The 16,013-nt window shown below is 40.1% G+C and overlaps 1 protein-coding gene and 1 long non-coding RNA gene across 5 annotated transcripts in view; one reads left to right on the top strand and one right to left on the bottom strand.

Moving 5' to 3' along the window:
* doc2b (double C2-like domains, beta) overlaps positions 1 to 16,013 on the top strand; it is a 158,737-nt gene that overhangs the window by 42,814 nt on the left and 99,910 nt on the right. The window lies entirely within an intron of this gene.
* Positions 1 to 16,013, bottom strand: part of LOC310720258 — a 449,438-nt gene that overhangs the window by 418,842 nt on the left and 14,583 nt on the right. The gene's annotated exons all lie outside the window — the stretch shown is intronic.

Below are 16,013 nucleotides of genomic sequence, written 5' to 3'. Positions count from 1 at the left end.
AATAAGTTTTATTTTAAAATGTGCTTTAAAAAGAGCAATTTCTTTTGCTTTTCGACGTTAATGTGTTGCATGTGCAGGTCGCCGCACCACGGGAGCGCATTTCAAGTAAGATAGAGTTAATTGTGTGTGCCGTTCTATGAAGCCGGTGTGCTTAGTGAAAAAGAAGAGCTCTTATCCTTCGTACCTCAAAAAGTTTCCTGAAGAACGAAAAGCCTTGATTTAGCGAGTTCTCAAGGATCATCAAGCTCTTTTCCAGACGTTCCTTATTCCTTGTGTCAGCTGCGTGTCCACGGAACACGTTTCGCTTTTATTGTGCTCCTCTAATAAGCTCTTTCTTTCTTTCTTTCTGTCTCCCGCTGCCATCGAACGGACGTTGCCAAAGCTCACGCTCACACATGCCCAATTAGCTTTCATTTGCAGTGCGCGCTGGCCTGCTTCTCTGTCCAATTTGTACTGCTCACTTTTTTTTACAGCTCTCTGTGCACTCTCTTCACATGCTTTTCATAAAAAGGACTTTAACTCACCCATAGCGATCTAAAGCGCTGCCGTTTTTACCGCCGTGTCAGGTTATTTTTTCGCGTTTAAGTGGCACCGGGGAAATACACCAGTGCGTTTTCTGACAGTTTAGCATTTTATATATTACACTTCAAGCTAAAGGTATGGTCGGGGTCATTGATCGTGTCTGTCCACTCATCTTTGTGCTAATTATTTTCGAATGTACTTTCGATTCTACGTGAATTCTCTCTAGAACTATAGCATTGGGTAGTAATCATTAATCAACTCATTATGAAGTACATTATATGATAAAAGTTTGTCGACACATTATAAGATGTGCCTAAACATCCCAGTCCACATTTAGGTCCCATTTGCTTTAATAATAACCTCCAGTCTTCTGAGAAGATGTTCCACTAGATTTTGGAGTACACTTGGAAGATTTGTGCTCATTCAGGTAATGATGTGGGTGAGGTGAGGAGGCCTGGGGTGCAGTCCGCATTCCGATTCTTCCCAAAAGGTGTTCAGTAGGCTTGAGGTTAAAGCTCTGTAGCAGACCACGCAAGATCCCAGGTAAACCATATGTTCATGGCGCTGGCTTTGTGCAAAGGTGCATCGTCATGCTGGAACAGATTTGCGTCTCTTAGTTCAGGTGAGGTGTATATTTAATGCTGCCACATCCAAAGACATCCTACATAATTGTGTGCTGCTAACTTTGTGGTAGCAGTTTGTCAAAGAACTCATTCATATGAATGAGAAGTGTCCCAATACTTTTGTTCAATGAGTGCATTTTGAATTGCACCTGTTTTTGAACAAGCAGGTCTTTAGGTTGTTCTAAATGTGCTTTCACTCTTCATGTTCTTCCATGTAGTCCTGTGGGAAATAGACGCCACTTTAAAAAAAAAAAATAAATCCTGCCATAAAGCTCTCCCAAAAGACAGCGAGATCTCAAAGCCATCTGTAGTTGGAATAACAAAAAAAATGGCTTGGCCATGTTTTCTGTGAACCACAGCGGCATCATGTCATAGATCATATAATGAGTTGCACCCAAAAATCTTTACAAATAAATATATATATTTTTTACTTAAGTTAAAAGGCCATAGGTTATCGGTCCCAACATAAAAAGAAACCTAAACGTACGGTTGTTATCTTGTACTATTAAAAATTCAGCAGCAGTGCAGAGTAACGACGATGGACAGGATTAGAAATGAGTTTATTAGAGGGACAGGACATGTACAGAGGACGGACATGGGGTAGGAGAATGCTGAGGATGGAGCCACCAGGTAGGAGGAAAAGAGGAAGGCCAAGGAGGAGGTTTATGGATGTGGTGAGGGAAGACATGCAGGTAGTTGGTTTGAAAGAGACAGATGTAGAGGACAGGGGGGGTGTGGAGACGGATGATCCGCTGTGGCGCCCCCTAATGGAAGAAGCCGAAAAAGGAAGAGACATATAGTCTCCTTGTGCTATTAAATTACCTTCATTCTTCTGGGAAAATGTTCCACTAAATTTGGGAGATTTGTGCTTATTCAGCAACAAGGATGTTAGTAAAGTCAGGTACTGATTTTGGTGCAGTTCCAATTCATCGCAAAGGTGTTCAAAAGAGTTGAGGTCAGAGCTCAGTAGGAGGTGACTCAAGATCTTGCACGCCAACCTTTGTAAAGCATATTTTCACGAAGCTGGATTTGTTAGAATACCCTCCACTTTTCTGGGAAGACATTCCACTAGATTTTGTGGAAATTTGCCACAAGGGTGGTACTAAAGTCAGGTGCTAATGTAGGTGAGGTAAGGAGGCCTGGTTCCAATTCATCGTAAGGTGTTCAATGTAAACCATATCGTCATCGAGCTACAGAATACAGAATAGCTCGAGCTACGAGCATCGAATACAAATATGTCCCTCCAACTTTGTAAAGGACCACATGTGGCTGGAAACATCAAATGTCCCAATACTTTAGTCTTTATAGTAAATGAATAGATTTTCTAGTAACGGTTCACATTTGGATTGGAGATGGAATATGAGCTTGTGTGTAAATACAGTGCAGTTTTATTGCAAGGTTAACCATCAAGATTGGTGAACTTTTCCCTTTTTTTTTTTGACTTTCATTTATATTCGCTCGTTTTACGGCTCTGCCGTGTGAGCCGTTCGATTTTTATGTGCTTTTAATACCTTTTCATTTTTTCAGCTTTGGTGTTGCTTTTCAATACATTGGTAATGGTGCAGACAGCAAAGTGGATAGAGAGGGAGGGAAAAAGCAGGAACACACACACACACACACACACACACACACACACACACACACACACACACACACACACACACACACACACACACCTAAAATAAAATAAACCTATAAAAGCACTCACACGATGTGATGTGAAATCCTACTTTAAGCTGGCTGATGGCCAGAACCAAAATCACCAGCATGGGTCCATCTGACTCCTGCACTCCTCCGCCTTCTTCTTGCTCTCAAAAGCTGGAGGCCATTCTCCACATGCACACACACTTGCACACACACACCCCTCTGTCCCCCTTCATTTATTTAATCTACCTTGACATTTTCAGAGTTTGCGTCTTTTCATTTCGTCAGCTTACATAACGACGGTTTATCATTCTTTGCCATTTCTATGTTGCAGCGCGCGTTGGCAGCAGCCGCACAGGGTGATGAATGATTTGCGGAATTCGGGATGAATGAAAAGCGTTCTGCTCTTCATGGTCAAACGGCGGCGAGCTTTTGTCCAAATTGGACGGATGTTTATTGAAACGAGAGTGCTTCTGTGGTTTATTTACTGAATATGACAAGAAGAATCTCGATTCAGAACTTGTTTTCTTTTCCCACACATTTTTTAAGAAAGAGACCTGAAGATATGGTTTATATGGGTTGGGGGATCTTGCGTGAACTCCTATAGAGTCCTGACCTCAACCCTGTTAAACACGTTTGGGATAAACTGGAACGTTGACTGCACCCCAGGTGGGAACTCCTCACATCACCTACATCAGTAGCTGATTTTAACGCCTGTGTAGCTGAGCACAAATCTCCACAAACACACTCCAAAGTCTAGTGGAACATCTTTCCAGAAGAGTGGAGGCTATTCTTAAAGTGAATGGGAACTAAATGTAGAATAGGATCTTTAAATAACACATACAACAAACTTTTATCCACAAAGTTTTTTCCATACAGTGGATCGTTTACTTTTGCTTCTCAATTACATTCAAAAGAAAGTACTTTTGTACATATACTCAAGTTCAAATGTCAGGGAAGTACTTTTCTTTTATGGAGTCATATTTAAACTGGGAAGAAATACTCAAGTGCAAGAACAGTATTTTTGATCCATCAGTGCTGTAGAGTTGTTAGGTCCTATGACTGAAAAGTTAACCATCTAATATGTACATGTAAATATGAATTATTCAGAATGGCCCATGCAGAATTCAGCTACAACTACATGCATGTTTTCATGTCGATATCCCCGAAATTGAGTGCTGTGTTAATCCTGCAAATCTGTCCCAGTCTTATTCACGTTGACATGCTCCGGGAATTGAAAACCAAACGCTCCTGATTCCCCAAGCCCTCAAAGCAGTACAGTCACGCTCCAGACATGGGCAGTCGGCAGCGCTTCCATTAAAGCCCAGTTAATCCAATGCCTGTCTGGGAGCTGCTCTTGAGTTTTATGTGCCTCTGCCACTATCAGTCCCTAACGGACCAACCTGAAGCTTTCTGAACCAGAGTCGATTCGATTCTTCCCGTCATGCCATTATTTCACCAAGCCACTTAGGAACTCACTATCAGCGCAATAGAGTTAAAGGGCCTCGATGTGGAAAATGCTGTTAGTGTGCTGAAGTGGTGCTTTTGTGCTTTCATACCACAGTATTGTAATAAAAAATAAAAAAAGAATAAATACATTTTTTTTAAAAAGATCAGCAAAACATAATGTTTCAGTCAAATTTTACAGATCTCAAATGTCATTACATTCCCTGATTGGACAAAAGTACTGAGACGCCAGACTACTCCAGCCGCATGTGGTTCTTTTTCTCAAACATTTACCACAACGTTGGAGGCACACCATTTCTGTAGGATGTTTTTGGATTCATTTGCATTCAATTGTCCCTTCACTTGAACTAGAAGACCCAAACCTGTTCCAGCATGACAATGCTCATGTGCACAAAGCCAGCTCCATGAACATATAGTGTAAGGTTGGAGTGGAAGTTCTGGAGTGGCCTGCTATAGAACTTTAACCTCAACCCCACTGAACACCTTACATCAGTACCTGACTTTACTATTACCATTGTGGCTGAATGAGCCCATATTTTCACTAAGTTTAGTGGAACGTCTTCCCAACAGGGTGGAGGTTATTCTAACAGTCAATGAAGACTAAATGTAGAATGGGATGAAAACATATACAGTATGAATCATACGGTCAGGTGTCCACTAACTGTTTTTGTGGAACTATTGTAATTCACAACACAACACAACAGTGCTGATTGGTTGTGCTGGATTTTTTTTTTTATGTTATTACATTGAAGCGCTGATAAAACGTATATTTTATACATTGGGATACCAGTGCTAGGGTGGCACATGGGGTGGCAATGGTTTTTCTCTCGTGCCACCTTGGTAGATCGGCCCCTGCTTCCAATACATAGTTAATCAGTCTTGTAATGGACACAGGTCTACCGAGTTCAGGGCTTGGGAGGAGGTTGTTTGAAAGATATAGTGGATCACCATATTTAAACAATTTGGAATCCCTGCATATTACTACATGAGGTGAAACAAGTACCTTGCTTATCACAGTAATTTGCAAAATTGCGATTAAAATTATTTTGTTTCACCGGAATGATGTCATCCAATATCACTTTCAGTCAAGTATTAAAATGTAATAAACAATTTTTAAATTGTACATCTTTACAGTAAACCCTGATGGTTTTGAGGTCCTGAGTGACTGCATTTACTATTTATGTACACAATCAAATCAGTTACACACAAATGTAGTCTAAAGTTTTGCCACCACAGCTTGGTTCTCTCTGTATCGCAGTGTAATGACCTGCCATTTCAAGTGGAATACAAACAAAGCCCAGAGAAAATACAGCTGCGACCGTTTGACAAGCAACTAACCAGTGGCATTTTCTGAAAGGAGCTGTACCTCTCAACAGCCGTAATTAATACCGCTCCCGTCTCCTCTGATTAGCAGCACACAGAGACAAGGCGTGTGCAGCGATAGGGGAGATGGCTGCGGAAGATCCGGAGCCTGCTTTTCCTCTTCTCCGGGAGCGTTAAAGGAAGTTGAGCTCTAACGATGCGTACAAATGGCAGCCATGATGAGTCGCTAAACAGGCTAAATGCGTACCTTCATTAGGATCGATGGCAAGCGGCGGCGCTGAGAAGTTCGGCTCGCCTTAGGAGAGAGTAAAGTTAGGAAGGGGGATAGAAGTCGAACGTAGGAAAAAAGAGAGGATGTGTCAAGTTATAAAAATTCGACAATAAATGTGAGGTGTTTTTTTTTTCCTGTTGTTTTAAACAACAGACTTTGTCAGAGTGGCTGTACAGAAGAGTAGATTTATATCTAAATAGCCTTGTATTACATTTTAGGGGTGCAGTAGTTATTAACTTGTAAGATGTAGCTGATGCTGAGGAACTGTCAGAGATTAATTTCTAGATCTGTTGCGCTCCCCTCCCCCTGACTATCTTTCAATCTTTTTCTTGGGCTAAGATTTACCCATTTCAGGTTTATATTATATATATATATATATATATATATATATATATATATATATATATATATATATATATATATATATACAGGTACAGGTATTTGAAGTTGCTAATGCCACTTGTATTGAAAGTAATGGTCTTATCAACAACAAATAAACCTTGCTCGGTGCTGTTTTTACCGACATAACAGAACATATTGAGCATTCACCTTTCATTTCATTCCATTATAACCAGACACTATAGTTGCAGGCGTGACTTTGTATCTTATGTTCTGAGCAAATAAATCTTTCCCGTAATGCCTCATGCAGACCCCCCATATCTCGGCACAATGCACTACAACGTGAACGAGCGTCGTAAAAGTGTTTACGCACCAGAGTGATTGCGGCTTCTAGATGAATTGGAGTGGGTGGCTAAAATGCTAATGAGGTTTTGTGGGTGTTTGACCCTTGCCCCTGCTGCTTTTTTCTCGCACACACTTCTTGATGATGATCCGGCTTGGAATTGTTTTCTGTGCTAAATTTGCCACGGTGGTGCTACCGTTTCATGTTTGAAGCCAACCAGCAATTTTCCTTTTAAGACAACTGATAGCAATAGAGACCTGGTGGAAGAGTATAAACACTATCATTTTTGTCGTGTTGCTCTAGCTAAAAGTATAACCCACAGCACCGCTTCATGGTTGAGTAGTTTGAGGATTTCCCGAGCATGCTACTATGTACTTTTAGGGAAAAACCTAAAAATTCCCTCTGGAGTTTATATACCTAAACAGGACTCCAGGGGGTTGTGGTTTTATCAGGTTGATAAAAGGGGCTAAAATCATCTGGATTAATTTCTCACATCCTGTAGTGAGTCCTACACATCTTTCAGATTTCAATAGATTCGACATTGAGCAGCTTTTTGGGCTGCTTGCAAATCTTATAGCTGGATTAGCATCACTAATATTAATAAAGAAGTAAATGGATCTGTAATCAGTGAAGAGCCCTGTGACATGCTCTATTTGTCTATTTATCATTCTATCCATCACTGCTGGTCTATGAACGGTCAGTTCACTGTTAATGCAGGCTCTCTAACGCAAAGTGCTGTTTGTGTACTGCTATTATGACCGATCAGGGTGTTTGGTCCTAGCGCATGACTGGGGTCTGACTGATGGATGGGGCTGTCATTTGCAGCACAGCCTGAAGCATTTTGACAGTAAATCACCTGAGAGATATTGGACTTTTTTTTATATTTGTTCCAGTTCACTGTTTCTAACACGTAGGTTATACTCTTACTGGAATGCACCCAGATACCTCAACTAGTTTGGTTGCTAGCTGGGAAAGTCTTTTCATTTGGTGGTCATCTTGGAAGAGCCATCTTAGCTGTTTGAGACATATACCAGAAATGGATTGACAAGATGAGGCCTGGAAATCAAAAGTGTGTCAATAAAACAGCTCTGACCCATTGAGGCATGGGCTCCACAAGACCTCTAATGGTGTGCAGTGGTATTAGTAAAAATTAAAGTGGTGTAAGTTTAAAAATGGGGCATCCATGGGTCGGAGTTGTTTCGTCCAGATCATCCCATAGGTGCTTGATCGGATTCAATTTGAAGCCAAATTAAAGCCAGTGTCGTGAAGTCTTTTGTCATTTCCTCAAACTAATTTTGCAGTCTGACAGGAAGCATTAAAATAAGAATAAGTGTTATTTTTTCTTCACATTTTCCAGCGATGTTAGTTGCTGGGGTCAGACATGATACAGCACAACCGGATCACTAATGGTTAAGGGTCTTGCTCAGTGGCTCTGTCAGCTTGGCAATACTGTGGCTTGATCCTTGACCTTTTGATCAGTGACCCAGAGCCTTAAGCACTGAGCTACTGCAAGAGGCAGTTGCCATGTAGGGGTATACTTGGTCAGCAATAATGTTATGGTAGGTGGTATGTGTTCTGGTAATATCTACAAAATGCCAGGATCCAGGGTTTCTCAACAGAACATTGACCACAGAATCACACTGTTTGCTTGTAGGACTTGATCAAAATGACTTGCCTTTTGTTCCTCACTTGCATCACTGAGCCCAAGGAGCCCATGATTCTTTCACTAGTGCAGTGTCTTTTCTTGGACAATTTTTGGTAGGTACTACCTATTGCATAACAGGAGCAACCTGCACTTGTGGAAATGCTTTGATCCAGTCATATTGGAATCAGAATTTGGATGTCAAAGTCACTAGATCCATTACCACCCCTGACCATTTTTCCAGCTTCCAACACAGCAAGTTCGGGAACTCGCAGTTTACTTGCTCACTCAAACGTTTTTTTTTTTACTAATGAGTATGTTATTGTTAATCGGTGTATATATATATATATCCACCAGACCAATATATTACTCTATAGTAGCAGCTTGTTAATGGTTTGTTCCTGTGTTTTGCACATTATGCTGTTTTACATGGAATCGATGGCAATTTGTACAACAGGTTTTCATGTGATAAGCATTTGGAGGAATGTTCAAGGAACTTGGGGTTTTACAATGCTGGCCACTTTGTCACATTGAGTGAGAACCCCATCGCATTTATGTACACCATCAGGGCTTCTCAATTTATAAAATAAAAAAAGCCTCTTAGCTTTTTACCAAATATAGCAAGCTCACTAAGCTACTCTCAGGGTTAGTTTAGATTCACAGTTGTTATTCTTTGGTTGTCCCTCTGTGGGAACTCATGTTACCTACAAACCCTAATTGAATAATCCACTCTAATTGAGGCCCAGTGTGTTTTCAAATGCCAGAATGTGATCAATAGATAAACATAATTCAAATCGATAGCAGAGTCTGTTTGGTAGTGATATGTAGCACGACATGTTAAATGAGCGTTCCACCCGCCTCATGCTTTACAACTGAGTAATTGATGCATGAATTATTAGCAAGAAGGCACACAGAGCTTCCTGTCCTTCAGTTCCAGCTGCTCTTATCGATTTTTATCGGCTTGTGATAAATGTATATATTAGTAATCTGAGTTCTTTCATTTGCACAATGTCAATGGCTTCACTTTTCTCCTTTTTGGAACATCAGTTAAAGGCCACAACTTGTCCTGATTTCACCCTGAGCTAGCAGATTCTGCTTGCTGATTTTTGTTCTTTCAGTCCTTGCTTCTTTTAGCAATTGCTGTCAAGTCGCAATGTTGAAGTCATTAGTTTTTCGACAGCGATAGTATCACCCTGGCCTGCCCACAGTGTGCACGTGTATTTTATCTGAGCTTCTCTGATCGGGTATCTGATCCATGTTTGATACAGGAAAGAGAGGAAAGAGGGGGCTTTGGTTGCTTAGAGACTCATAATGGAGGTTTGGCCACAGGCTCAGCATGGTACCTGCCTCGTCTCATGAATGTGACATTATGACACAAAGCAGCAGAATTAATCTGCTCGACCCGGGGATCTCAGATCCGTTTACACTCCATGATGACCTGCTGAGAAAGAGCAGACCACCTGCCTAATGCACTGTTGAGCTTTGGTATTGTCACAATCGTGCACCAACTGTATTTTATCCCCATTCTTTTAAACTTGAATTCTTGTTTTTTTCAGCACTGTAATGGTGGTTTTATTATTTAGAAGACATCACACATCATTGGCCATTTTGGTTTTATAATGAAGCACATTGTGTTGAGATTCAGGGATGCTCTAGTACCATTCTTTCACACCATAAAAACGAGTCCATGTGTTTTAGTATAGATACGGATACCAGAAGGATTAGCCTACTTGGTATTAATTAATGTAATTTGGCTCTATTTATGTTTCCCCAGTTTAGTGTACATGTGCATGCTGATAGGCTCGCTCTTTATAACATTAGTTACCTCATTTTAATGAGGTGTTAGCTAGCTTGGGTTCGGTTTTCTTCTTCTTCGAAATAAGGCTCCTTTACAATTGTGTGCAAAGTACACTTTATTGTTTTCACTGCGCCGGATCCCTGGGTGGTTAACGGTCAATTGTAGTTGATTGTGAAGGAGACATACTGGGCAAGAGCTATTATTTTTACTAAGCTCATTTAAAAAAACTCACAACTGACGATTTACTCGATTTACTTTTCATCATTATAGGTTTAAGAAGTGACAAACCATTAACATTGAAAGTATATGATTTCCATGCAGGCCTGTTGCATCTTTCCCAAAAGTGGCCTTTTTTTTTACCACATTTGGCAAATTTTTGGTGATCCAAATAGCTAACTAAAATTGGAAGCACACAGTTGTACAGTATAGGATGTCTTGGGATGCCCAAGCATGACATTTTGTCTTCACTTGAACTACGAGACCCAAACCTGTTTCATACTGACAAATTCCCCTGCACACAGCTAGCTCTATTTAAATATTAATTGCCTGGGTTGGAGTGGAATATGTATTTACTTGTAAATGTTTATTTACATGTTCACATGTACATTACAGCACATACCCCAACAATGCTAGGAAGCTGGGGCCAGATCGTAGGGTCAGCCATAATACAGCGCTCCTTTAACACAAAGGATTAAGGGTTTTGCTCAAGGGCTCAAGAGTGGCAGCTTGGCGATACTAGGGCTTAAATCCCTGATCTTCTGATTAGTAACCCTTAAGATGTTGCGTGGCCTGCTACGGAGCTCTGACCTCAAGACTATTGAACAACTTTGGAATGAGTTGGAACACTGACTGCGCCCCAGTCTACCTGACTTTACTGAAGCTTTTGTGGCCTTTGTGATTAAATGAGTGTCCGCATATAGTTTGTGTCATGATACATTAATAAACATGTGGGGAACCTTTACAGTGGAGGAAGGATGCGATTTCAGTTTAACGTGTCCAGTGATATAAACATTAGTATTTTATCGTGTCATTTTAAAGTCGTTTGTTAATAGATGCCCAGCTAGCAAGTAATCCTTCATGCTAAGATTTATCTTTATGTTAGGAAGACTATCCAGACTGCTGTCACTAGGCTTGCATAAAATTGCACCACCTGTTTTTGGATATTGGTATTTGCTTCTATTTTTTTTATTTTTTTTTACATTCAGTATCAGACTGACACCCCTTACCAGTATCCATATTTATGCGTTGATACAATATTAGACCTGCCTAACTTCACCCATGAGCCTTGCCCTGCCATAAAATAGCAAACGATGAACAATAATTGTTTCCCTTAGAAGTTAATTAGTGTTTGTTGAAATTTAGCTTTACAAAGCCATATCCTCCGTGTTCACTCACACCTGCTATTTCCTTCCCTGGTTTTGATGAATCATCTCCTAATGATTAATTATATCCTGGAGGGCGTTTTGGCACCTCCAAAATCAGTATTACAGGCATTCACAGTAGTAGCTACATCAAGTGTGTGTGTGTTTGTGTGTGAGTGAAGGAGCAAAGAAAACTGAAAATTGAGAATCACCAGTAGGCAAAAAACAGTTCTTATTCCCTACGGTGACTTGCTCAGATGAGTCATGTTGGCCTGTAACCTCCCAGAGGGGACGCCGCAGGTCCTGAATTCTTTAGGGGCGGCTTTGACGAAAGGAAATGTTTTAAGTTCGCCTTTTAGATACGAACTTGATTCATTTCTGGAAAGTACTCGACACTGATATCGAGTGGTTCTGATCCAGATTTGGCCGTATGCCCAGATTTTAATGAACGGAATTTGTTTTTGTCCGACCTACTAGATGCATAATTAATCTGATGAATTAATCTTCCATTGAGAGTCTAAACAAACAGCTATGTTTTGCAGTGATTTTAATTATATAGTTAAATGCAAGATACAGAACACCAGCTACAGCCTCTCCCGTTAATTAACTTTGTGTTTTAAAAATTAAATAAATAAATCCACTCGCCGCACTCGAGCCTTAAGAAGTGTGAGGGCGAATAATGGATTTTAGGCTTTTGCTGGATGATAGGCCAACTACTGCAGAAGTGATAAGGGAGACAGATAGAAAGGTATTTGATGTGACATTTGGAAATAGAAAGGAAGACAAAGAGACGTGGTGGTGGAATGAGGAAGTGCAGGAAAGCATAAGGAAAAAGAGGTTGGCAAAACAGAATTGGGATTGGAAGAGGGATGAGAAAAGTAGGCAGTTGGAAATGTAAGAAGTAAAAAGATATTTGTGTAAAAAATGTTATGAGTGAAAGTAAAAAGTAAATAAATAGTAAAGTAAAATACTGATAGCAGAAAAATCTACTTAATTAAAAAAACAAAGTTTTTGAGAGAGATTACTGCCAATCTCTGAATAGCAATATTATAATAATATATAGTTCATTTGTGGTGCCGATGCATGGTGCTGTTTTAATATAAGATTATAATAATATAATCTAAGCCTTCAAATAAAACTGAATGAAATTAAGAAGCATATTATTTAACTAATAAAAACCGTCATATAGTGAAGCGAGGTGACGAGACTCCAGTAAGGGAGGTAAACAGATTTTTTTTAAGTAATTAATTTTCCTGTAGCAGCACATCCCCAGAGTGTTTAATTCCTTACCTAACACCATCTTCAACATAGGCACTCGCAAACAATAGAGGAGAGTTCGGATGCTGCACTCGTCTGGCTAATTTGCTACATGATTAGATTAGTCGCCTCGCTTGTTCTTTTGTCGAGCCGTGTTTTTTTTTTCTTCTTTTTTTTTTGATGCGTTGTTCCCATTTGTTTTCTATAAACACTGTGACATGGGTGAGTTGAAAAGCAAGTCAGGTTTGTATTACCCCCAGCATTATGATGCTGCTGTTATACTTCTCTGCGCAGATAATCCTTTTCCCAAGATTAAAGGTTGAACATGCAAGCGGGTATGTGCTTCAACAAACTCTGAGATTAGTGACACTTTGTGTGTAGGCTACTTCAATGTCTGAACATCAAATGCCAAAGACAGTGAGAGAGAGAGAGAGAGAGAGAGAGAGAGAGAGAGAGAGAGAGAGAGAGAGTGTGTATGTTGGTGTCAGAAGGTCAGCTTTTTGATGTGCCACTCCTGTGAAGACAGCTTCATTCTTTGCTTCAGTATTGCTATTCGTTTATTAAATGTTTGTTAACAAGCAAAGAATAAATGGCCAAATGTTTGTGGACACCTGACTAGAATATTCATATGTGCTTTTTCAAACACCCAATTCCACATTTATTCCCTATTTGCTGTTATAAAAACCTCCACTCTGGGAAATGTTCCACTAGATTTGAGCTTGTGAAGATTTGTGCTCATTCAACCACAAAACCAGGTACTGATGTAGGTGATGTGAGGAGACCTGGGGTTCACCCAGCATTCTAATTTATCCTAAAGGTGTCCGATAAGGTTGAGGTCAGAGCTTGGTCTCAAGATCCACTCAAGATCTTACAGTCCAACCCATGTAAACCATATCGACATGGAGCTGGCTTTGTTCACATGCGCATCATCATGCTGGAAGAGGTTTGGGTCTCCTAGTTCAGGTAGGGAAAAATTAATTTAAGGTCATCCAATGACATCCTTTCAATTGTTTGCCTCCAGCGTTGTGGTTACAGTTTGGGGAAGAACCACATGGCTGGAAAAGTCACATTTGTCTATACACTGTAGTACAGGATATGATAATGTTGTAAGCAATAAATCACAGCAGGATGGTGTGATCCAACCAGACATGAAGCATGCTTACTGCAACCACTTTGAAATTGAACAGGTGCTAAAAGAGGAATTCGACATCGAGTTTCAATGAATACATTAATTCCATCCAATTATTATTCTAATAATGTTCAGTACTATTGTTTGGGTATTGCATTAATTTGAATGAATAATTAAGCCAAATTAGGACCTTTTTCACTTTGCCTGCTGTGAACTCGAGGACCAGAAATTAACGGAAGCTGTGGTCACTTCCTGAGTACCGATAAATGTGAAGAGTTTCAACCCGGAGACTTCTAGGACATCATCCATTTTTATAGAGCACGTACACCAGGGGTCCCTAAACTACAGCCCCAACATTTGGAACGGCCCTCTGAACAATGCCAGGTACATATTTTTTACATTTTATTTCAAATATGTTTTTCGCAAATCATATCTGTATTTTGATAATAAGGGTGACTAAAATTTCCCTTAGTTGTTAATAGAGGCACCGAATGTTGATTGCTGGATTTATCGGCTATCGGCTAAAAAACACATACTGATAGTTTTTCCGGCTTCCGGTCTGCTGTCGTTACCAGAGCGGCCTCTAGATGCGAATCACGGATGCCACATGCTGGGTGTTTTTACGCGAGACTTCGCGCTGCATGGAGAGCGCTACATTATGCTTATTATTTGTCATTTATTAATGAATATATTCATATTTATTTCCTTTAGCACATTTTCATGATTCGTATTTTATACGGGTTGTTATGTTTATTTGTTTTTTATCCATTTAAAATCGGTTGATTAATCGGTTATCGGCATGTACAATCCACTATCGATCGACCTCTAATTATTAGCAAAGCCTAATTATATGTTAGATTCAACCATTAACCATATGCATATGCATACATAAGTAAATATTTTGATTTCAATAGCAATGAATATAAACAAAAGTCATTATGGCAGTAATATTGCTCTTTTTAATCTTTTTAATTGTTCTAGAAATGCAGTTTTGGATTTGTTTTATTTTTAATAGAGAGCACAAAGGCATCTGAGCTAACTGAATGAACAAGCATGGTCATTCAAAATGCGCAAGATTGTGAGCACACGAAGGTGTTTGTAGCAGAGAGAGCACTTCAGTTCTGTGAGCACTGAGACACTCATGTCTCTAGTCCCCTCTCCCTTCTCTTGCACATTGTTCACAAGAAATTGTTTGTTTGTTTGCATGTTCGTTTGTTTATTGGAATCTCTCATGATTAGGATGTAAAACAAAAGTTTGCAGACACCTGCACATTACATTCATATCGTTTTTTCAACATCCTATTCCACACTAAGCCCCATATGCTGTTATAATAACCTCATTCCACTCCATGGCCTGGGGGTGCAGTCAGCATTCCAATTCATCCCAAAGGTGTTCAATAAGGTTGAATAGCAGGAGATCCATGTTGAGCATATCTTCATGGTGCTGGCTTTGTGCACAGTCGCATTGTCATGCTGAAACATTATGTATTTGGGTCTCCTAGTTCACGAGAAAGAAAAATGTCATGCTACAACATCCAAGGACATTCGGTACAGTGCTGTGCCTCCAGCTGAGCAGAGAAATAACCTCATACGGCTGAGAAAGTCAAGTGTTCCAATACTTTTGCCCATATGTTTAGGCATACGACTTGGATAGTTATGGACACCATTTAAACTCTTCTTCTATTTAAGCCATTTTTTCATGTTGAGAGAGTCTGATCTCTCGTGACTCTTCACACATGGTGTATAATAGATATGCCTTTGCTGGATCATGCTTGCATAATGGAAAATCGGTGACTATTAATTTAGTTTTGTTTCCCTCATCTCCTCCGCAGCTGAAAAAAAAAAAAAATAATCGATCGACTTCTTGACTGCACTATTTAGCCACGTTAATACAAAACCCATCCCTTAGCTGTCCATTAGATAAAGTCGGAGGCCCTTCTGCTCTATTGTACACAAGAACAATGCGACAGAGAAGATAATGGAAGCGCTTGATATTATTAGAAGACGTCCTCTCTTCATAATTTACCTCTGCACTCTTAGACGCTTGGCTTTGTACACTTTACCCCCATTGAGGCTCCTGAAGGTCAGTTCAAACAAGGAGTCCAGTCCAATTATACCCTTGTCTCTAAGGTAACAAAGCACTCCTGTCTTCTCACATCTGGCCTGCTTATGAGGCTCTAATCAGAGTCAATGGAGGTGTCTAGGCCACCGGTCTGTATGGAACAGTGACCTCACTGATGGATTGCTCTTGTGACCAGATGTTGGCAATGTGGACGGACACAAGAGTGTAGGGC

The sequence above is a fragment of the Silurus aristotelis genome (assembly GCF_946808225.1).
Source record: "Silurus aristotelis genome assembly, chromosome: 26".
Taxonomy (NCBI): domain Eukaryota; kingdom Metazoa; phylum Chordata; class Actinopteri; order Siluriformes; family Siluridae; genus Silurus; species Silurus aristotelis.
The sequence above is the reverse complement of the archived record's forward strand: the minus strand, read 5'-3'. Positions and strand labels throughout refer to the sequence as shown.